The 24,825-nt window shown below is 46.4% G+C and overlaps 1 long non-coding RNA gene across 1 annotated transcript in view; it reads right to left on the bottom strand.

Annotated features, from left to right (window-relative positions):
- Positions 1 to 1,672: 1,672 nt before the first annotated feature.
- Positions 1,673 to 24,825, bottom strand: part of LOC144139590 (uncharacterized) — a 28,761-nt gene continuing 5,608 nt past the window's right edge. The window contains exon 3 of the long non-coding RNA XR_013316288.1: positions 1,673 to 1,910. This is a non-coding gene — a long non-coding RNA (uncharacterized LOC144139590). The remainder of the gene's footprint in view (positions 1,911 to 24,825) is intronic.

Genomic DNA, 24,825 nt, shown 5'->3' on the forward strand with positions numbered 1-24,825 from the left:
GCGGATTTGAAGTATAGGAAGGCTAAACACCGCAATGTATAAATAAATTACGTATATAAGAGACGAAAATGTTTGACCGATGCGTCTTACTAGTACTCACCTACGAGGAAGAAATTGGGAGTGTCGCTCCAAAGGTTACTTAAATTGAGAACGACTCAACGAGCAATAGAAAGGAAGATGATAGGTGTAACTTTAACAAACAAGATGGAGAAGTGGTTGAGGGAACAATCTTGTGTAAAGGAAATATTATGAGAAATTAGGAATAAGAACCAGGCGTGTGCAGGGCACATAATGCGAAGGCAATATAACCGCTGGTCATGGCGGGTAACAGAGTGGATCTCTAAAAAATGCTAGCGTGGTAGGAATTGGAGCCACGTTAAATGGGATAAATTTATCGCCAATAATAATGGAAAGAATACTTAGAGTTCTATGAGAGACGGCTTTGCCTTGCAGTGGGCGTAGATAGGCTGATGATGATAATAATAATAGCAGCCTTGGATTTTATTTAATTTTTTTTTTGATGAGTGCACAAATTATACACAAGTAAATAGTTCTCAGTCACTTATATTGTGCTCGTAAAGTTTAGCCTAGTAATCCGAACACATCTTTGTTTGGTATCAGGCTTTTGCCGTTTTGTAAGCTGGCTTTAGGTTTTATTCACTTGACCAACCGTCAAAAATACAGAGTGTTGATGTCAATAAAATAACGTTGATGCTTAGGTCTTCATCGACAATATCTCGTACGATCTATGGTTTCTAAAAATATACACGGCCCTAGCGGTGTCAAAAAATAAATTACACCATTTTCCCAATAGGAACCCTGATGAGGATGCTAATACAGAACTAAATTTTTTATTTCTTATAAGGCTGCTGCTGTCTGCATAAAAAAAGTTAGAAATGGCAATTGCACGGTCTCTTGAGTTTTGTCAAATGGTCTATAGCAGTTTTGTCTGATCTGCGGTACGTTGTGTGCTGATAGTAATACTTATTCAAAGCCTGAGTACACGCATTCAATTTTATTTATTAGTTTTGGTTAGGGAACCTACGTGGGCTGCAAAATTTTTAGTGTAATATACAGAATTGATAGTAGGCCTTAGGGGCAGTATCACGGACTCAGTGGTATCGTTCCTAGTAGAAATCTGAATATGTAGAGCGAAAAACATCCGCGAATCAAGAATTGAATTTCTTTGTTTGCTTCATCTTTTACGGGCCGCCTGTGCTGGGCTGTGTTATCTGTGTTCCAACTGAAACTCGTGTTCCCTTCTTTCATTTCTTCTTTCTTATGCCCCCACACGGGGCACCTTGATCAATCTTGGTAACGAGGATGGAGACACCTCGGACACCGAGCCCCCATACCCACGCTGTAACCGACCGTGATAATGAGTTTTATGTGTATGGTAGAAACCTCAGACGGTCGCCAGGTACCTGAGAACATCACCTTACAGGAGGCGCGGAAGAGGTTCGCCTCTTTCCCCCTGGGGAGGTACACCGAAGGAGCTCGCCGGGGGGCGGAGCAGCGTCTGGTTTCCACAGGGATCCAGTTCAGCGAAGGCTGGCCTTGTCTCTCAGCCGCCCACAGCTGGGTTGCCTCCGGGTGCCCAACCCGTGATCACGCCGATTTCTGCGGCAGGGGGGGTTGTGGTTTCAACCGCTTCCATCGGGACCGGTGCCACTCCCGCGCCTGCCTTCCCGCCCTCCAGTGCGTGGAAGGGTGCCAAGAGGAGGGCTATCGGAGCACTGCATCGGCTCCTACCATCACCGCACCGCCCGTGCAACTTCTGGTGCCGCTGACGCCCGCGGCGGTGACGGCTCAAAAGAAGGGCTCCCGAAGGGGGGCCAAGTCCGGGGGGCCCGGCTCGACGGGCACCACCAGGACGTCTGACGATAAGATGGACGTCACGCCGTTCTTGCCTGCAACGCACCACAAGCAGCGACCTCCGATGGCTAAGTGAAAAGAAAGGCCCCAAAAACCAAATCCTACAGCAACAGCCTTGAACGACACATGAACACACATACACCGAGACTTCATTAGCTTTTAAGTCTCCATAATGGGAAGAGAAAATATTATTCAATGGAACTGTAGAAGCATCCTTAAAAAGCCGTGACGATGTCTATGAGATATTGCATTGGAACCAGCCAAGTGTCATGGCACTCAGGAGACATATTTAAATTCCAATCACACAAATTTTCTAAATAGGTACACAATATTTAAAAGAACAGGGTTGGCTGCACACACTCTTCTGGTGAAGTGGCCATTGTCGCCCAGAAATCCTTCGCATGCCACCCTGTCACTTTGAACACTGTCCTTGAGGCTGTAGCAATCACACAATATTATTTAATAGGTTGGTAACAGTGTGCTCTATTTACATTCCTGCTGATCTTGCAGTCTCGAGCTCTGACTTCAAGGCGCTTGTTGACCAGCTGCCCGAACCATACATCATAACAGGTGACTTTATGCACACAATGGTCTTTAAGGCTCTTCTCGCACGGATGCCTGAGGTCGCCTGATGGAGAAGTTTCTTTCATCTGGATCATGCCTTTTTGACAAGAAACACCCCACATACCATAACTTAACACACAATAGATATACACATTTTGACTTGGCTATTGGTGCTGCAGCTCTCTTTCCACGTCTTGAAAGAGCTGAGGGCGCGGTCCCTTATGGTAGTGGCCATTTTCGCACTTTTATAACGTATATAGGTACAGGCCCGATCAGTCCATCTTCCGAAATCAGGTGTAATGAATCAACAGCAGACTGCAGTACATTCACAGAAATATCTAAACTACACCACACATTCATAAACCACCTCCACGTGGAGGAAGCCCCCATACTCATCAGGGCGCACATCCTCGAACCAGCCGAAAAGTACATTCCACATGCCTCCGATGCTCCGCGCAACCAAAAGAGGGCATGGTAGAATGAGGACTGTAGGTGGGCGCGAGAGGCGTAGATCAAGGCCTAGGGTATCCTTCACCGGCACCTCATGTCGGATAATCTAATTTCTTTTACACGGGCTAAGGCTTTTAGGAAGCGAGTGCATCGTAAGACGAAAAAGGACAGTAGGCGCCCCATCCTTACTTCCATCAATTCATACACAGACACACACAAATCTGGACACGAATACGAAAACTAATAGGGCCACAGACACACAGCCTGACCCTGGTTAGTACAACAGGGGACCCACTAGAGGACGAGGCTAACGCACTCGCACAACACTTCCAACACTTGTCCAGTTCAGCCCACTACACCAACACTTTCATAAAACATCAAACATCAAACATTCTTCTCTTATAAAATTTCCTTCTTACTTCAAGAGCTGAATATCGCACCGAGAACTTGTAAACCGTCAGCTCCAGGCGCAGACTACATTACAAACACAATGATACAACACTTGCACGCAGAGACACTTGAAACCCGCCTTCGCCACTACAACAAAATATTTCTTTCGGGGCGTCTTCCTGGTTCTTGGAGGGAGGCCATCGTTAAAACCTTTCTGAAACAGGGGAAGTACCCTTCCTCTCCCGCCAACTATAGACCCATTGCCCTGACAAGCGGTCTGTGAAAGCTGCTCGAGAAGATGATCAATAGGACTCATGTACATCTTTGAGTACAATGGTCTACTCGACAGCTTCCAGGCTGGCTTCAGGGCTGTGAGATCCTCCAACGATCAACTGGTTGCGTTGGAATAGCATGTCAAAAATGCCTTCACCCGTAAACAGTTTTGCATAACAGTCTTCTTTACATGGAAAAGCCCTATGACAAGGCCTGGCGGTGTAGCATCTTGCGTGACCTCTAGTCGTTTGGTGTCTCTGGCAACATGCTGAACACCCTCGCTAGCTACATTTCGGAAACTTTCAAGTGAAGGTTGGCAGTGCACTTTCCAATGTATATGTGCAGGAAAATGGCGTTCCTCAAGGCGGTGCTTGAGCAGCATAGTATTCATTGTTAAGATGAACTCTCTTCGTGTGTCATTGCCACCAACCATTTCCTGTTCTGTATATGTAGATAAGCTGAAAATATCTTTTAAATCTTGTCTCTTCTCAGTTTGTGAACCGCAAGTCCTAGCTTGCTGGCTGGGCGGACACACACGGTTTTAAACTGAACCCGAAAAAGTATTTCTATTGTGTCCTCCCGGAAGCGCGGGATTTAGGCGGACCCTGACATCTCTACTAATGGTGTAGTAATCCCTGTCAGAGGGAACAGAAGTTTTTTCGCCTAATATTCCATAGTAGACTCACATTTGCCCCTAACTTGAAACACCTCAAACACAAATGCCTAAAACAATGAACCTTCCTTAATGCATGTCACACCAGTCCTATCGTCCTGACAAGCAGGTCCTCCTGCGCCTGTATACCGCAGTGGTAGGATCTTGCTTGAAATATGGCAGTGTTGTGTATGGCCCTGCGACAAAGATGGCGCTAAATATGCTTCACTCGGTGCTCCCTTTGGGGCTTTGTCTTGCCTGTGCGCCTTTCGAACTAGGCCCATTGAAAACATGTGCAGAGTGTCCCAAACGGTCCCTGTATTGCCAGAGGACCTAGACTAACTTGTTGTATGCCTCTAAAATCATGTCTATGACAAATCATTCTTTTAATTCAACCATTTATGAAGTCTCATCAGAGCAGCTCTTTGCCAATCGTCCATCTATTTTTATGCGGTTCCCTTTCACAGTGGGATCAGAAGCTTGTGAGGTAGCGGTGTCATTTTCACACTTCATAGGACTCTCATTACTGATTTTATTGCACTGTGGCAAGTCCGTGGTGTTTGTTGCGGCTTGTCCTTCCTTCAATTCGCTAAAAACAGGGCACCAAGAGTAGCCAGCGTTTTCTCTTCCTGCAGGAGAAGCATCAGTGCGCAGAATATTACGGTGATGCATAAAAGACAGCTACAGCTGTGTCTTGTGCTGCACATAGGCCGAACTTTAATGTGTGTAAAAGAATAAACTCCGACAACAGCATTTTTGCGGCTGAAGCTCACGGCATATTTTTTGTTTCATTATATCGTTAAACATCAATTTTCAAAGTCCATAGTGTTTATAGATTCTCTTAGTGTTGTACGTGCACGTTTGGCCACAAAATGGTCAAAAAAGTATGTAATCAATATTGTTATTAAGGCCCTCAGTTCGGCATACTCCTCAAAGATTGAAATGACAATATGTTGGGTTCCTGGCCACTGTATAATAGCCGGGAATGAAACCACAGATCAACTGGCCACTGCTGCTGCACTCTTCAATACAGTGGATATAGCAACAGTGCCGTACACATACATGTAGCCAGACATTAGACAACAACTTCGCAACACATGACAAACACACTGAAGTGAACAGGCAGATGACAAGATACACGATATAAAAACACACTTGGGACCATCACTAGTGACTCACACAACAGACACATTGAAGTTACCTTAGCAAGGTTGCGGATGGGCCGTACACATGTAACACACTCACGCCTGCTCAGTGGCTCTCCAAGACCCGGGTGTGGCAGGTGTTGTGAGGGCCTATCCGTAGTCCACCTCTTAAACACATCAGAGACACTCGACACAACCAGACACAAACACATCAAGGAACTACACACACAACACATTCCTCTTAACCCTTCGTTATTTTGGGTGACGATGGCACTGTTTCTCGGCAACGCGCTTTTAAATAGCTGTCTGATGTTTACTTTTTAAACATCATATCCTATTATGCGTAATCAACACTGGCTCTACGCTTCATCCCTCTCCATTTGTTTTTTTTTATTTTACTGTTATACTGGCGCACGAATTTTAGTGGCCATGGTTTTCTGTTGTATACTTTTGGTTGGCGCTCTTTGCCCCAGCTGGCCTTCCGCCAAAAAAATCCAACCATCATCATCAACTTGATGATGCCGCACGTGTTATCTCCTTTGATAGGGTGATTGCGACTAGCATAAAATACAATATTTTTATATACAGTGTGCTCAAAGCAAATTGATGGTTCGAGAAACACCCGCGGGAAAAAAATGACTGCAGAGCAGACGCCGCGGCAATCGATTTGTCGACAATCACCTGCGCACCATGCTTTGTTGACTGCTGCTTCGCCGCCTGTGTATTCTTTAGGTTTTTAGGGGCGCCCAAGTTCGCTTCAACAAACTTGAGTTTCCTTCAAGACAGCTGCGTCGTCATTGGCTACATGACATGGGGTAGAGGTGCATGTTACAGGCACGCTAAGCCCTCGTCAAGCCGACTAGCAAGCCCAAATCATGTTAGCCTCCAATGGCAAGGTCTTCAGCCAGAGTTTGGAAGTCTCCGGATAAAATAAAGAGAGAAGACTTCATGAAAACTACCATAATCCATACAGGCACCACGACCAGCACTTTGAATTCTGCCCCCATTCTTCAGCAACTCAGCGACCTTCAATCATTCTACGGGTCACCTTAGGAGGATCCCGAAGTCTGGTTGTAGCAGGTCGACCTGGGCACGCTGTTTACCCGATGGGACGACGCGGGGACACTCAGGCAAGTAGTCTTCTATCTTGAGGACTCAACACAGATCTGGTTCGAAAACCATGAGTGCTCCCGAGAGTCTTGGAACAAATTCAGAAAGCAATTTTCAGAAAGCAAACGAATTCAAAAAGCAGAAAGGCAAGACACCGTGCTATTCATTTTCTGACACTGGTGTGCGTACGTTGACTGCTTCGTCAAAGCATGCGTATTCTTTCTCTTGTTATGGGAGCACAAGTTCGCTCAAGTAAACCTGTTTTTCCTTAGAGGCAGGTGTTTCCTATTGGGCTAACTGAAAGTACAATTGCTTGTGTGAAATTTTCCACTGCCATTACCAACACGACTTCAATAAGGATATTGGTAGATGTATTTGACTCTCTGATTTTATCATTTGGCGACCGAACAAAATGAACTGTTGCAACCAACCCACGTGGCGGGGCTTCAAAATCTAGGGAAAGTACATGTCACGAATGTTGATAAAAGGTCAGTGAACAATGTCATCGCCGATGCCAATGACATGTTTTCCGCGTAAAATGTCATGATGGCACACATAACGCCGAAACTTGGAAGTGATATCGACTGCACTGTGGAGAAAAACAGGTCGTGTAAAATGTTCGGTAGGTTTTATTGTCACGTCGCTAGCCCCATTCAAACACTGACCAGTATAAGGTATAGCTTTGCACAACCGAGATCAGAAGTCATCATAATTAGTAGAGATAAACTACAGCTTCTACTCCACTGCCATCTATAAAAGGAGTATTGTATTTGAGAGCTACTAAGGAGAACTTGGTGAATTCCTACAAGACAGTTTTTCTCAAAAACTATTCTGGTGTTCCGTGTTGTCGTCGACAGTGTTTGTGGCAGGCAGAAGAGCCTAGGAGCAAGGCATTTAGGAAGGACACCGACGTCTCGACTGACAAGAGAGGGAAGCGATTAAATGTTTCAGACAAAGGCGAGCGGCCGTAAATAGAGAGATGAGAATTTTTTTAGGTGGTTAGAGGGGTTTGTGGAACGGGTAAGAGAGCACGCTGATGTCTTGGCGTCTGTAAGTAGCATATTGTCACGAAGCCAATGACAACACACTTGTGTCGCAGGAGAAACAAGTTATTTGGAGCGAACTTGTGCTCCCCTAACAACTCAAAAGCATACAGAGGTGGCGAAGAAGCGGTCAACAAAGTGACTTGCGTAGACGAGTTCCGTGGAACCGAATGCCACGGCGCCTGCTCTCTAGTCTTTTATCTTTTGGTGCGAGTGTTTCTAGAACCATCGATTCACATCCAGGTCACAGAAGATCAGACCAGAAGAGCAGGTTACAGAAGATGTAGGTCACAGAAGATCATTCTGGGCCAGCGACGTTAGGGCGAAACAGTCTGCTTATCTGAATGTGATAGCCCGTGCGGCATAAAAATAAAGAACGCAAGACGCGCTTTCCTTGGAACGCAGATAACACAGCCGAGCGTGTCCCGGCAGTAAAACAAACAATAAATAAAAAAAAACATACATGGTTTGCGGCATTACCCCCCTCTATAAGTGCATCAACCTGATACAAAAAAAAACAGTCTGAACAAACAACAAAAAAGTCCGTCATCTTGCAAAGTCAGGTATCAACGAGAACCACGTAGACGACTTCGGGTAGCGTGAGTCGGCGTGAGGTTCCGGAATCACCATCGGATATCACCTCGTAAGGTAGCCGACGCGTCGCATAATCTGGTAGGGACCGAAATACCGTCGCAGAAGCTACTCACTTAGTCCGTGTCGACGGATGGGAATCCAAACCTACAGACGACCCCCAGGGTGGTACTCGGCGTCTTTGCGTCGGAGGTGTTAGCGCCCGGCATTCACCAGCTGGTGGTCCGTTGTACAAACTCGAGCAAGCTGGCGGGCCTCCGCACGATGAAGGTATCCTTGGACGTCGGGGTCACGGTCGTCGTTTTCTACACGCGGAAGCATTGCGTCAAGCATCGTTATCGGCAGTCTTCCATAGACAAGCTCGAACGGCGTCATTTGCGTAGTTTCCTGGATAGCCGTGTTGTACGCAAACGTGACATACTGGAGCACTTATTCCCAAGTCTCATGTTCAATGTCGACGTACATTGACAGCATATCCGCGATCGTTTTGTTCTGACGTTCTGTTAGTCCGTTGGTTTGGGGTGGGCAACGTCGGATGCAAGGCGTGGCCAGTAGTACTTCATCTTGATTTTCCCAATTGTTCGAGCTGCGCCGAGATGTTCGGAGGACGGGTCGTCGTGGCACGCTTCCAGAAGTTCGTCATGGAGATTTGCTGGGATGACCAGAAGCTAATTCTCTCGGTCTGGGGCTGAAATTCTTCTTCACGGGCACGGCGTTTTTCAGGCTGAGTGCACGTGAGTTTTGTTGAGAGGCTCTGGTCACGGCAAGGTTGCATCCTTCCAGGTAGTCGATCATGCTACGTAACTCGGGGTCGGCACCCTGTTGGGCGGCTAGATCGCTTTCAGGCACGACTCCGAAGAACGCACTGTCTTCATCGGGTCTTGTGCTGGTGGGTCGACGGGGACGCGGGACAGGCTGTCGGCGTCGGAACGTTCCTCCTAGATTTAATGACTACTGCAACGTCGAATTCTTGCAGGCGCAAGCTCTACCTACCTAGACGACCAGAGTAGTCCTTCATATTTGCGAGCCAACACAGCGCATGGTGGTCTGTCACTACCTTGAACGGTCTTCCATACAGATATGAGCGAAATTTCGAGATTACCCATGTAGTCTCGAGGCACCTTTCTCAGAGACTGAGTAATTTCTTCCTTCCTTGGACAGACCACGGCTGGCGTAAACGATTACATTTTTGCACCCGCTTTTCTTTTGTACGAGGATGGCACCGAAGTCTATATCACTGGCGTCCGTGTGCATTTCCGTTTCGGCGTTTTCGTTGAAATGCCCGAGCACAGGCGGGCTTTGCAGGCATTCTTGCACTTCGCATAATGCTGTTTCTTGGGCAATTTCCCAGCTGAAAGGGGTGCTATCCTTCGTCAAGCGGGTGAGTGGCTCTGCAATGCGGAATAAGCTTGCTACCAAGCGCCTCTAGTATACGCTTAGTCCGAGAAATCTCCGCACACCCTTCTTACCTTTCGGTCTTGGACGTTCGCTATGGTGGAAGTTTTTGCCAGGCCAGGCCGCACTCCCGCAGTGTTGATGACATGGCCCAAAACGTGAGTTCCTCGTATGCAAGCGGCACTTTTCCGGCTTCAGCGTTAGCCCCGACGTACGAATGGACTTGAGTACCGACTGCAACCTTGCAAGGTGTTGGTCGAAAGTCCGGGAGAATACCACAACATCGTCGAGGTATACGAGGCAGGTGTGCCTCGTATACGAGGTATACGATGCAGGCCAGCTAGCATCGTGTCCATGACTCGTTTAAACGTTGCTGGCACCTTGCACAACCCAAACGATATCGCCTTGAACTGGTATAGGCCGTCTGGGGTAATAAATTCAGTGATCTCGAAGTCTCTGTCGTCCACTTCAATTTGCCAGTAGCCGGTCTTCAGATCCATCAATGACAAGTAATACACGTGGCAGAGGTGGTCAAGGGCGCCATCAAATGCAGGAGAGGAGGTACACGTCCTTTTTGGTGATTTTCTTCAGTCGCCGGTAGTCAACGCAAAACATTAATGTGCCGTCTTTTTTCTTCATGGGTAGGACCACTGCAGCCCAGTGGCTTTTCGACGGCTGTATAATGTCGTCGCTGAGCATGCCGTTGACTTGAGTCCGGATGGCTTCCAGCTCGTGTGAAGACACACCGTACAGTGACTGTCGTCTAGGTCGGGCTCCATCTTCGGTCGATATTCGGTGCTTCGCTAGAGGTGTCTGATGTTGTTTTGTGTTCGATGAAAAACACTCTCTGGAGTAACGCAGCATATCCAATAATTTCTTTCGTTGTTCTTGCGGTAACGCTGGATTCACGTTGAAGTGATTCGGAAGCGTGAAGGTATCTTCAGGTGCACGTTTAAGTCGGCCACCGCAATCATGTCTTTGCTTCTTGCGTTTCTTCGACGAACGCAATTGCAGCAGCCTGTTCAGATGCTGGTATTCCTCACTGAATCAGTGACGAAAACTTTGAGTTGGCGTAGCGTAAAGCGGGCAATACCTCTTGCGACGGAGACACCGCGGTCGAGGAGCAACCTCTGGTCACTCTCTATGATAGCGTCGACGTCAGGAACAGCATGTTCGCAGTAGATGGTGATCATCAAGCTTGCGCGGGGTGGCAGCGTGACATGATCATCAGCGATCCTTAAAGCAGCACGGTGTTCGGGATTCGGATCTGGCGTCATAAAGTGATCTGAGGAAATAGTTGTGAACCTGATCTGTAGATCAATTATTGCACCCTTGTCCGTCAAAAAATCTATTCCGAGAATTACGTCGCTGGAGCAGTTAGGCAGAACGACGAACACCGCAAGGTACTTTGTGCCGTGAGATGTGCACGATTTGCACGTCCCCACCTGGTGACGCGCGATGTGGACGTTCCCCTTGGCGTCACCAGGTGGCCTCCTGTTGTACGTATGTGCGGACCGTCCCATCTGGTCATAACTTTCTTAGTTTTATACGCAAATGAGCAGCCTATTATTGAGTAGTCGGCTCCCGTATCGATGAGGGCTACTACGTCAAGCCGTCGATGGACAACTGGCCGTCGGACGCCGCTTTCCTCGAGTTTCGGGTGCGTTGGGGCGTTTCTTCTAGGCTTGTGCGTGTTGACGGTCGGGCACTATGCGTCGTCAATGGCGTCTTCTTCTCAGCGGCAGGATCTACCATTTCGGGTACACGTCGCGTCGTGTTGTTCTCTTCGTGTTTGCGAGTCACGTCCGGGTAGATAAGGTCATCGGGCTGTGGGTACGGTGTTGGGTGCGGCCAGTCGTCGTTTGAAGGTTTTCGTTTTTTCTCCGTTGTGCAACTTCACCCCCAGAAGTTGCTGCTTTTAGTTTTCCCCGCATGGGCTGGGGGAGCATCCACCTGAGAAGTCAGCAGTGCTCCAGTGGTTCGGAGACTGATACGGGTGGTGAGACGGCGAACGGTTGAATCGGGGTTGTCCTCGGTTGAGTGTTGGTCAGGTAGTCTTCGATCTCAGTTGGGCACTGGCGGGGTCGGGGTCGTCTTGCGTCGAATTACAAGCCTCGCAAACCAAGCCTCTTGTAGAGGCAGCCACGGTAGCTGTCGTCGGCCTCTCCGCAGTGGTAAAACAGCGGACGATTATCGGGCGATCGCAATACCTCGGTCTTCCTTGGCGCGGGAGTTTGCACCACAGGTGGTCGGGCAGGGGACATGGGGCGAGGGTATGGAGCCTCGTGACGGTAGGTCGCAGGTGGGCGAGGCCGGCGAACAGGAGCCGCGTAGGACATGGTTTGGAGCTCCCGGGGTACTTCTGACGTCATTGAGGTACCCAGCGCTTGATGCACTTCTTCCCTAATCACATTGGTAAAGCAAGCGACTTGCGGCTGAGGTGGCGTGGGGAGACGTTTCCGCAGGTGCTCTCTCACTATTGCGCGGATAGACTCACGTAGTCTGTCTGCCGGAATCCGCATGCTGTCGACGAAGTTCGCATTGGCCGCAGCAAGAAAGTTGTGGTCATACTGCTTAGTACGCATTTCCAGAGCCTTCTCAATTGTGCTGGCTCCTGTCACAAATTCGGTGACGGTTTTGGGCGGGTTGCGGTCAAATCAAGCAAAAAATTCTTCGTTCACGCCGCGCATTGAGAAGCGTAACTTCTTTTCTTCCGCCATGCAAGGGTCAGCACACCTGAAGAGCCTCTTCGTCTCTTCGACAAACACAACAGTTTTGTTAGGGTGTTGTGTCCGCGTCCGGAGCAAGACGTCGGCCCGATCTTTTCGCACAACCGCGGTGAACGTCGTTAAAAAATACGTTCGGAATCGTTCCAAGACTCTAGAAAGCTCTCATGGTTTTCGAACCAGATCTTTGCTGAGTCGTCAATGTAGAAGAACACTTGCCTCAGTGCCTCCGCATCGCCCCATCGATTGAACAGCCTGACCCGTTCGACTTGCTCTAACCAGTCTTCGGGGTACTACGAAGGTGACCCATGGTATGATGGGGGCTCCCTGGGTTGCTGAAGAACGAGGGAAGGACTGGGAGTGATGGTCATGGTGCCTGCGTTTGTCATAGTGGTTTTCACGACGTCTTCTTTTTTCACTTTATCAGGAAGCAGTCCATAATCTGGCTGCAAATCTTGCTGTCGGCGGCTGACACGAGTCGTGCTTGCTTCTCGGCTTGACGAGGACTTAGGGTGCATATACCCCGCAACTCCACCAGATGTCACGAAGCCAAAGACGACGCAGTTGTCTTGCAGGAGAAACGAGTTTCTTGGAGTGAACTTGTGCTCTCCTAATAACTCAAAAGAATACAGAGCTAGCGAAGCACGGGTCAACAAACTGACTTGCGCAGACCAGTGCCATCGAACCGAACGCCACGCGCCTGCTCTGCAGGCTTTAATCTTTTGGGGCGAGTGCTTCTAGAACCGTCGATTCACATCCAGAACATTGTTGGTCACAGAAGATCATACTCTGCTTGCGACAATGGTCGAAACAGTCTGCTTATCTCAATGTGATAGCCCGTGTGGCATAAAAATAAAGAATGCAAGACGTGCTTTCCTTGGAAGGCTGATAACACAGCCGGGCGTGTTCCGGCAGTAAAACAAACAATAAATAAACAAACCCATATATGGTTCCCGGCAATATGCTCAACGCTCATGCTCTTTGCACTGTTAGCAAAAACGAGAGGTCAGTCCTAGAGACAACCACAGCAACAAGTATAGTGTGGCGGTCGCTAAAGGAACTAGTGCGGTGAGCATGAGTGGTTCCCGAGGAAAGATACCAGAGACCATAATTTGTTGAGGGCTTGAGGAATAGCATAAAAGGATACACGTGTCTTAGAGTGCATAACCACGTGATGCACATAAATTTTGCTAAATTACCATAGTGCAGTTTACTTTTTTATTCTTTTTTATTTATATAGCTTTGGCACTGAGTTTCAGACATGCTATGCTTTGGTATTTGTTTCTTGCCTTCACTTATGATCGGGAGGATTATTGCAAAGAGGTAACTTTCAGTGTGCGCGTGGAAGCATTTTACGTGACAAATTGTAAGCGCTAGAATTGCAGCTTGTTCAAACGCTTTTATGTCTATACAGCGTCCAAACAGTAGTCGCACGTTTCAGGCCAAGGGAATTGATTCTGAGGTTTGAAATAAACTGATTACGCAGTTCATCGAGTGGGTTTACGTTATATATACATTACGCATCGTCAGAAGGCAACGACGACTTCAGTGGAACACGTTTAGGTTTAAAAGGTTAATAAACACGTAAGACCATCTTTTTTGGCGACACGTAAGACCGTCTTTTTTGGTGGTAAAGATAAAAGTGACCGAAAAATATGGCACGCTGAGGTGCGAAAACGAACAGTTGTTGATATACCCATCGGTCTTTTCAAGGTCACCTAGGTATAAGAGATGGTTAAGCAGTTTGAAAAAAACATCATCTCATTAAGAAAGCTCACATGGGTATGGCTGGGTAACGATTACATTACGTCGTCAGTGTAGACTGGTGAACAGTTGCGAATCCTATTGCCGGTTTCAGATCACCATGCTTTTCAAGAGACTGGCGAGGGTATGATAGAGGGGATCATGGCGGGTGGCTCTTTTGGTAGCTGGTTCCTTGGCCAGCATACCGATTTCAAAATGTTAATATTCACCTAACACAGCGGACTTACTGTAAACGCTTAAGAACAAGTTTCGTTGGCGAACTGTTCGTTTAGCATTCTACGGACTGTTATAAGAAAGATTTATTCATTCGACAAGGCCCTCTACTCAGGAGTGGTAGTCCAGACTCATTAACAACCTCCGAACGACAATCATAAACGAGCGCCGCGATATATCGTGGTGATAAAAGCATTAGTTTGACAATAACGACGAAGCCACGGTTATGAATCAAAGTAAAGAGCGCAAGGACATTGACAGTTACCCTCAACTGGCGACGGTCACAACGTCTTCATAGCAAGTAGCAATCGAGTTTTACCAGTCCAGATCATGAAGTGTGTTTTGAAAAAGGTAATGTTGAATGCATTCGTCTTTTTTGGGAATTCCGCATTTATGTTACTAAAAACAAATTCCAATTTCGTCATAGGGTAGTTTCTGATCTTGCTCTTGTTTATGGAGCTTTCGGGGGGCCCTATCATTATCAAATATTTGGTGCTGCCATACACATACACAATTTCTTTTTGTAACCAAAGTTTTTTGCAGAATGGCAGTAATATCTACATAACCTTCAAAGGCGCACTTTTCCCTATGGGGTCAGAGGCAGCGTAAGGACGTATATATACATATATATTTTTTTTTTGGCGTTTTTTTCTTCCTTCGATGTCTCCAGGAATTATTATTTTAATGTTAAAAGAAGCTAACACGACTGATATCCGGGAGGTGGTCCGTCTTGTTATGTGCATTGCGTGTGCCATCAAGTTGACTTGTTCTATTATAAGTTTATATTTTACAGGTGTATGTTCGGAACTGTAAAAACACCGCCCATGGTTCCAGCATTACAAATATGGCAGTCATGTGTTTCACAATTTACCAGAACATACACACTTCGTCCTGTAATAAAATAATTGTAAAAATATTAGTACTACCTCTGTATGCAAGCCTATTTATTGTACAGACCGGAGACGGAGTTTTGTCAAGTTGTCGACGTCAAGTTACAAAAAATGACTCCAATAGTGTCGATAAACGTTATTGCAATGAAGTTCTGGAAAACTACTTACGATATATACAAGCTGCAATTTGAAAAACATAATACCATTTCGAACTCATCTGCATAAAAAACTAAAAATTAGCCTGCCTGTTTTACAAAAGTAAGCCTCTGTAAACATTCTTAAGCAGGTTTTACCATATTCGTTACAGCTCTGCCCTACAAGGAGAGCGCTTCAACTCAGGTCTTACAACCTCAAGATGAATTTTGAAAAAGAAAACCAAGCGCAATTATCTTCCCTAAACGATCTATGCTTTAAATATTTATTTCGAATGTGTACTAGTATTCCATTAGCACTTTTAACAAGAAGCGCGGGATCATGAACTTATACAAGAGTATGCTCGATAAAACTTTTCACTAAAAGAGAAGAAATAATATTTTAGTAGTCCGATAACTATAGCGTTCCGCGTCTGTGAACTGGCATCAAACAGTAGAATCAATGAAAGATTTTTCTGTAAAAGCAAATACTCTCTGTCGACAGAATATTAAAATATTTGCGCATGCCACATCTTAAGCAAAGTGTAATAATCAAAAATATTTCATGGGTAAATATTTAACCAGGAGCAGGACCTTGTAAATACAAAAAAAAACCAAATGTAGGATTTTTATGGTTGATGACTTTTCTTAAACTCAGTATGCCTGCCTTCCAAATTAAAATAAACGAAATATTTACCTTGCACCGCACGAAGTTTATCCTCCACCAGTGGTCCAAACATTAGGGTCAAGAATATGCCACTTTTCTTGAGTGCAAAGGAGAAAATGACCACCGAAAGCAGTTTGCATTGAATGAGTATTTCTAAAATGTCGTTGTATGTTCAAAGCGTGTTGCTCGAGTTTCACAAAATGGGAGTTTGTGAAACCTAAATACCCAAGAAGCTAAATGGCCACAGAATAACCAATACATAATTTATGCAAGTGTTAACATTGTTCACCAGATTGTACATTTAGGGAAGCTTTTTAGCAGTTCCATCAGGCGATTTGTAGGCCCTAAAAGATTGAGATGAAACTCACAGCTTTCTTAAGTGTTTATTTCACTTTCGTTATTTGCAGTTCTGTGAATGATCGTGAATTAATATTACAAAATTTTTTCGACTGATCACCCAGGCGAAGTGTATTGAAGGATACGAAGAGGAGCCCACGCTTGGCTGAGGCGGAATCTAAAATCTAACTGTAACAAGCCCCGTTGGGGAGCTGGTATTTTGAGGGAGTCCCCTCACTCGACGTGGATCCTGTTGCCCTGATGGTTCACCGTTTGCTAATTCATCGTACTACATAGCCACCCCAGAATTACTTATTTCCTGAACTTCAGCCAGGTTATCTCCTATTCAAGTTTGCTTCCTAATACATGTTGTCGTTTTCTGTCCGCAAGTGTTACTCCGAATAATATTTTCTCCATGGCCCTTTGGGGTTTAGTAAGGTGCCAAGTGTAAGTGTGTATGTCAATACTGGCAGGATGCAATCGTGGAACACCTTTCTTCTTATGAATACAGGTGGCTAACTCTTCATTGTTTCGAATTCTAGCAAAATGCACCTCAACAGGTTGCTTGTCTGCGTTGGATTCCTTTCTGGTAGTCGCTATTGACACTAACCCAGTGGCCTAGGTTGTTATATTATTCCACCTGTCCTGATATTTTGTTACAAATGCTGGAACATACGCCTTTAAAGAGTTTGTGAGTATTTTATTTTCTTGATATCCATCTTTATCCCCTCAATAAAGCTCTGTGTAGTTCAATCATTTTTGGGGTTCTCCTGCTGGTTGACTGATATAAGACTATGTCGTTTCGTGACCTGAAATGACTCAAATCTTATATGGGCAGTGGTTATGACAAGTGATATGATAAGTGACAATGTAGTGAGAAATGGTATGTGGGAAGCCCGGGCAGAGTATTTCCCACTGCCCTGTTGGTGCTAGTGTCAGTGGTAATAAACCAATTTTTTTTTTCTCACTTCATATATCTGATGCCCGAAGTGCTTTGAGATTATACAAAAATGTATCACACGTGTAAACAAAATATTAAATTGTGGTCCTCAAACGGTTAAGGGCCCTTGCATTCGCCTGGTCCCGTACATTGGTGTCCATTCGGTTGCCCTTGGGGTAAACCGGTTCAGATTTCGTCGTACTACATGGTGAGCCCAAGTCTAGCTCATTTTCTTAACTTGAACTATGATATGAACTAATCGAGTTTCATACGTGATCCAGTTTTCTTGTTTTCTTTTTTAAAGGGGTACTGCTTACAATATTAGCTCCATGGCGAGTTCGCGGACTTAGTTTGCTTTATAGGTTAGCAAGGCGCCAAGTTTACGCACTGTATGTCGTTACTACTAGAATGAATTCGCTCAATTTCTTTTCTTTTAAGTATAGGGGTAGCCTATTTTTCATTAGTAGCTATTATCTTACCAATGCACAGCAAGCCATTGCTACTCGGTGCCGGATTTTTATCACGCGGTCGGTATTAGAAGTAACACACTGGCCACGGTTGTTGTATTAGTCTAATTGTTGCAGTGTTTTGTCACTCAATATAAAAAAGTTCGCTTTTAGAAAGTTTAATATTCATACCTAATTTGATTCATTATCATCCCTTGAATAAACTTCCCTTATTATATTTCTTCAATCATTTTGTGCCATTCTTCTGCACATTCACTCAGGAAGACTGTATTTCCTCAGTGGCCTTGTTACTACCCTGCCCCTTTTCGCCCCCCCCCCTAAATGGAAGCTATACTTCTTATGAAAAAAAGAGTGCCTGTTTTAGCGGATCAATTCAAGGTCCTTTATGTATGCGCCGCGTTACAATCAACAATGTCTACAACCAAACATATTGAACTTCACTCAATGTACACACTCGCACACTTGAGTGATAATGTTTAAATCTAAGAGATATCAATGCAATGTAATAAATTAAAACACTGTTTTTGTGTAAAACGCACTGCATAAGACCAGTCTTCATTAAATTGTGTTTTAGCGAATCGGTTTTGTTCTTATTTAAAAAAAATGGCTTTGCGACTCCCTCTTTTGTATTAGCCCACTAAAGGTGCTCTGCAACACCAAAACACAAAAGGCCAATAATTTACTTTACAGAAAAGCGGACTTCCAGAACTATAGTTGCAGATGAATAGATTTATTTACCAAATGAAAACATGTATTCACACGTGGCCATTACAAAGCCCGCCCTGGCGGCACTCCCAACCCAGTTTTTCCTGACCGGCAAGGTCGTTAATGGTTGTAATGTTTCCATGAGAATTGTCCGCCAGATCCCGTGACGTACCCCCCCCCCCCCCCACTGAAGTACTACCGCCTGTGGGGACCGCGTGTGTACCCATCCCTTGTTAAGAGCTTATAGATCGGAGCCGCCGACGGGACCATACGTGAGAGATATCATGACCCCTCCCCCGCCGACCTACGCACTTGCCTGCATTATCAGCCGGCGAGCACCCTCCTTCCCCCCGGGGAGCCTTTCTCTTTCACAGAGGCGTAAAACTGACTTCGAGGGGTGCCTCTTCTTCGGAGCCTTTTCCCTAAAGCCTTTTCTCCGCGCACGTGTTTGCACAAGGAACGTTGCGCCCTGCGACCACAATGCTAAGCGAGTCTATGCTAAGGAGACGAATCAAAGAGCCCGCCTACAACGCCTTAGCGAACTCGTGGGGTGTCGGTGTTCCGTCCAATCTAGGGAGCACTGCTCCCTTCTATATAGTGTACAGTTGAACTACTGCGGAATAAAGGTAATTTTAATAATTTCGCCTGCCTCCGAGACGATAATTGGCACATTCCAGTGAGTCGATGGGACCCTCAGCGCCAAACGCTGCCCCAAGTGGCCAATTGAGGCTTCGGTTCTACTGTTCTTGCTTACTGGCCAGATAATACAGCCCATTTATGGCTGCGAACGCCGCACGTCCCGCTCAATGATACAGAAAGCTGTGGTTTGATACGGATGTGCAATTCGATGAAAATGAATTGTTACAAATTGAGTGCTGCCGCGAACTACGATCGTGACTGATTATGCCTCGCCCACAAAACATGATGTCGTCTGTTCCGGGATAGCGTTGAAGGTTCTGGAGCCACCTCAGACGAACGGGTTCGAGAACACGGCGAAGTAGGCCTTTATCAGATGCGCTCGTCAAGACTGGTCTTCATTGGAGTCATTCGAGCAAGCCATGCGGTGTAAGGCAAATCATTGAGTTCTTGTGTAGGCTGGCCTGAGGCTGTTCCTCGCTGCTTCCAGCTTTTTTATGGATGCGTATACGCCCATTCGAAGCGTATTCGCCTCAAAGACATACCAGGCGCAACTTATGAGGGACGTCACTTGTAGGACTTCGGGTCGTGTGGTCTTCTGCTATTACACAGCTCCTGGGCGTATGCGACAACGTATTTTTGTTGTTGTGGCCACCATCTCCTCCTTCTTGTAAATTTAATGCGAATTTTCCAAAAAAGTGCTCTGCAAGCCGAAAAATCTGGGCAAGCAATTTGCGTCTCGCTTGTTCCTGGCGACACCGCCGCGTTTAGGTAGTTGCTATCATAGCGACACACAGCTCGTACGCAGCCAGCTAACGCCAAGCACGATGAAAGTGATGCCGACAAAAGTGCGCTGTAAATTTAATAAGGAATACTTGTGACGAGACAAGTACGATACTGTGTGTGCAAGAAAACACATTGTAACAGCGACTGAAATGCGTTGCTCACTTGTGATCTCCCCGCGCGTACTGCTCGCATTTTCATGGTCAATGAATGACTACGCATGAATGGTAGTCGGATTGCTTCGCTGCACGTGTTTAAACGTGCTGCTATGATCAGCAATTTGACTTAAGCAGCGCCTATTTTCCCTACAATGTTATAGTTATGCTCGGGTTTGATTAACAAACACTGCCGTAGCCTGTACTCCGCACGGCTATATTTACTTTTCGCGACTTCTCCGTAGTGTATAAATTGTAATAACGTGAGTTTTCTACGCCTTCGAGCGGGTTTGGACCTTGCTATATGTATTTAGTTTTCGTAAGGGTCTCCTCTTGGGAATTGAACCTTCCTTCCTCTAGCCTCATTTTCGAAACCCACGACAGTTTACAGAAGGCGAGGCTGTCTACGAGTTAATGTGGAGTTTCAGAATAGGAGAACCGAGCGTTCGGGTCCCTCAAGAAGATAAGGGACCCATACGCAACCCGAGCGCCCGCGACGACAGGAGCTTCTCCAATAGCTAGCGAACCGGCTTCGGATACACGTAGCCGAATATTGAGAAATTTAGGCTTAGCCTTATGGTGGATATTTCATCGTCAGTATTGTTGCAGTTCCAAATAACAGTCCCTAACACAAGCTCTCAATGCAATGCTGCTCTCCTTGTCGTGCGAACTGGAACTTTATGCCCGTGGTAATTGCGTTTCAAACGATCGATGGTGAAGCAGCCTGCCATGGCCTCGGCCGATTCTTGCGCGCAGCTGTCGCCAACCTTCGGCCACTCCCTACCCTACGTGTGAACGGGCTGGCGGTGCCGAACCGACCTCCGCGGCGAGTCGGCTTAAATCGCGGAAGATATTGGAGCATCGCTTTGAAAACCACATCTGAGGATACTACCTAAAACAACTTTTCATCACATGAAGCTCCACTTTCACGAATCATGAATTTATTTTTCACGCCTTTGTGATTTGAAAAGCGGAAACGTTTTGTTGTTGCGATCTGCGTCGGTTCGAGCCACTTCGTCGGCCGTGCGGAAGGGCACAGCTAGTACGTGTGCGGGGCCTTTCGGTGAGCAATGCACGTTTCATGATTTTCCTCCTTATATGTTTCTCACAAACCAGGGGAGTCTAGAAACTTAACACGGCGATCATCGTATTGTACATTGTTCATCGGGGAAACAAGCCCCATCTCACGCTTACGCCTGGTTCGGGCGATACATGCGCAAAACCACCATGCTCATGTTGTTTTCGGAGAACGTACCACAGTAATGCGGTTATGAATTCCCGATGAGGTCAAACTGCGCTTGACTTAATGTGAATTAACTTCAAACGACGGAAATTAGGACAGACATATTTTTGGAAGGCCCGTCCAAAACGAAGTACGTGCTGCAAGCCAACTACACAGCAATTAAGCAACGGAGATCCTGCAAGTGACGGCAAAACATTGCAGCGCCGGCCTCTCCAGTGGTGGGCCTCACGGCCAATACGGGAGGCAAGAAGGGCATGAACCCGTTGCCTCACGAAGTGGTACGTGGTGCCAGAGCAGAGGACACATACTTCAGTAAAGCTAAAGCCATGTATTTAGAAGTTGAGGCAAACTATTTCCAGGTGGCCATGGCGAAGCCCATGCCTTTTGTTGTTGATCTTGTGGTTCTCTTTTTTACGTTTGGCCTATTAAGCAATGAGAGGACAAACCAATCACCAAACGGCAGTGAACGAAAACTGGTATAGCCATTCCACTCAATGTGAAAGCTGTTGGAAACTCACATCAGTGATTCGCCTTAATGGGCTGTAGTAGCGCTGTCCACTCAATGCTACTACACAATGCAATTCAAATTGGCTGCCTTCAGAGTGCTCGCGCGCTAATCCTGTAATTTCCTTTTGCAGGAGCTCAGTTTTTTTTGTTCTTGCATTTCCACCCACACGTACTGGCGTTGCACTGCCACTTTTTGTTCAGTATCGTAAAAAGCAAGCAAATTAGTGTTCCTAAATAAATGAACGCGGCCGCTGCCGGTTAATACCTTATATATTGCTATAAATGTACCTTCAGTTTCTCTGTGTTAACAATGGCATAATGTATGACACGCGCCAGTGGTTCAAGAGTTCCGAACGCTCTTGACTACACAAACTGCTTTGATATCGATGCCTCTGTGGGACGACGCGACGGCAGCCACTACGACGGAATGCTGTGAGGCTCTTCTTGTGCCCAGGGATCTATCTAAGACGACAAGGCGAGCCCGTAAAGTACTCTGCGCCGAAAAAAAAAACATTTTTATTTAATTACGCCACAACTACTAGTTCTTCCTTGTGTTCATCATTTTGGTTGGTGTACCATGGCGCCATAAATATTGCACGCCACGTCCGGTGATATTGCGAACATTCGATTGGCGCTACGATACTGTACATTCATCCGCAACAACTCAGTCAGGTTCCAAAAATACGAAGGTAATGGGGGCTGAACTACCAATTCGCAATACCGTAAATTATTGTACGACCTTAGATCCCGCCGTTAGATTTCGCCTCTCCATGTTCTTGGAAAATGATAAAAATAAAACAATGAGATTCTTTTGATGCTCGAGCCGTGATGATGGTTTCCACTAGCTCCGATACCGACGTCTGAAGCATGAAGCAGGTTAAAATTGGGACTGCCTTTCTTGCTGCATATTAGGTTTATTTACACTGTTTACGTCACATCACGACAGAATAACTGTTACATTGTCAATCTGCCCGCAGCAGCCTGTTGGGCCAAGATCTATGCTGAACCAGATACTGACCGACCGACCGACTGACCCACCGACACAGGAAAAACCCAACTCTCTGGTTTTGATCCCAAAAACCATACCCCAAAGCGGCGTTAAGAAGGAGCGATAACACTTTTCAACATATTTAATATGCAGCACCGATTGGCCGCTAGAACCAACCAATCCTAAACATGATCCCACCTGCAGTCACATTACCGAATACTCTCTCTAGTGCAACTCCTAGTACGTTGCAACCGACAAGCAAAGGCAAGACGTCTGCTACCCAAGGTCAGTGACTGCGCGGAGTGGTCACATCAATAGGTCGAGCGGGGGGGGGGGGCACTTGATCAAAGCCGAAGCCGGCTTCTTAGAGCGGTCTTTGCACGGCAAACATCTTACAGTGTCCTCACCTTGCCGGCTCGCATTTGTCCGTTAGCGCTCGCCAGCTCAATGAGTGAGTCGTGGCTAATCCCCTCGCAGAATAAGGGATGACGGAGCCCGCCTACTGACTCGCGGGAAGAGCTGCTCTAAATGCAGGCGAGCATTCGCGAAGCGAATAAACTATAAAAGAACAGCACCTATGACGGCTTCGTAAATCTTCAAAGAATATGCCGCGCGCCTTTCCAACACTAAGACGCGACATCCTATCACTTCCCGTAAGCTCGTCCACCTTGACAAACTACTGAGGCACTTCCCAATGTCAGCAGGCCATACTAGCAGCATGCGCGGTGTCCGAGATGGAACCCCGCGCCGGCGCTCTTTTCACTGCTTTGCACCCATCCGCCTTTCACTGAGACCACTCGACAGAACTGACCGCATAGCAACGAAACAAAGGTACTCGGGCTAACCACCCCGCTCTTTTGCCACACAAATGGAAGGAACAGAAAGCATGTACTCGGTGGCCCCTGACCTCGCGTCTGTAAGGCTGTAAGGCAGTATGGCGGCTGCAAACGGAGGCAATGTCGAAACATGAGCCACCGTCCGCTTTCGTTTAATAAATGAGGATACGGAGCTTAACACCTCCGCACAAAGATTGTTGTCCATATGCCAGCTGTATGCTCACTGCACGTTCAGCTATAACTCTCATGGCACGTTATGTCTTTCTGCAGAGTAAGAAATAAACAAAACACTCTCAAGCAGTTATGCGGGAGGTACGCGCAACATCCCAGGTAATAGGAATTGTAATGAGCACGGTACCACAATACTAGGGCACACACCCTAGCTACCAATGCTAACAGTGAGCCAACCGCACCAGCAACGGATAAAACGCGGCACACTTTGTTGCCTTGGCCTAGCCGTGTACGCAAAACAACGTAATACACACATAACCAACACTGGCCATTACATTAGGTATCTCCCATTTACCAAAAAAAACATGACCCTACATGCTTCTAACCCGAAGAAAAACTTCATTTTTTTTTATTGCAAAAGTGGCCAACCATGCATTGTATTCTACGTAACAATCTTAGGCAAGAGCACCATTTTGCACATTCCTTGGTTTGCTTGAGATGCCACCACCAAACTTTGCATAAATACTATACAGGGGGTTGCTGGTGGTTTCGCCAGCCTGCCCTACACATTTGCCTATCAATTAGAGATTGGGCATCAGCGCACCTAATGACTTACCTCTTTACGCGTGAGAACACTAAATGGCACTTTTGTAGTGCCAGGGTCCCGTGGTTATCATCACTAAAAAAGGTGTGCCTACCGCACCACCAAACAATAAACGAAAGTGCTCAACCACTCGCACAGTGCTCGTGAGAACAAATTCATGCCGCCGCCTACAGTTAGAGGTAACCACCCCACGAAGCCTGTAAATATTCAAACGTGACAACTGAATGAACAGCACCATCCACTCTTAAACGTTATGCGCATGTAGGAACACTATTTCACTCTAAGGAAAGAAAAATACAGAAAAAAACCCAAACGTACAAAACGAGGCTACTCCAGTACCAATAAAAAAATGTTCAAGGAACCTTAGTGTGCTTTCACGCGATGAAGGGCGCGGTTCTTTAAGATGGTGCAACAAAGATTTTTCATCCCCGTTGTGGTTCACTTGCTGTACACTTGCAATGTAATTAAAGTTCCTTTTTTCAGTGCTTCAGACCTTGTACTTTAAACACTGGTCCACACACAAGCACCACACCGTGGCCCCGCTTGTATATTCCATATCCCATCATGACCACATG

The sequence above is a fragment of the Haemaphysalis longicornis genome, unplaced genomic scaffold, assembly GCF_048455015.1.
Source record: "Haemaphysalis longicornis isolate Haplotype H1 unplaced genomic scaffold, Haemaphysalis longicornis Haplotype H1 scaffold_5, whole genome shotgun sequence".
NCBI lineage: Eukaryota > Metazoa > Arthropoda > Arachnida > Ixodida > Ixodidae > Haemaphysalis > Haemaphysalis longicornis.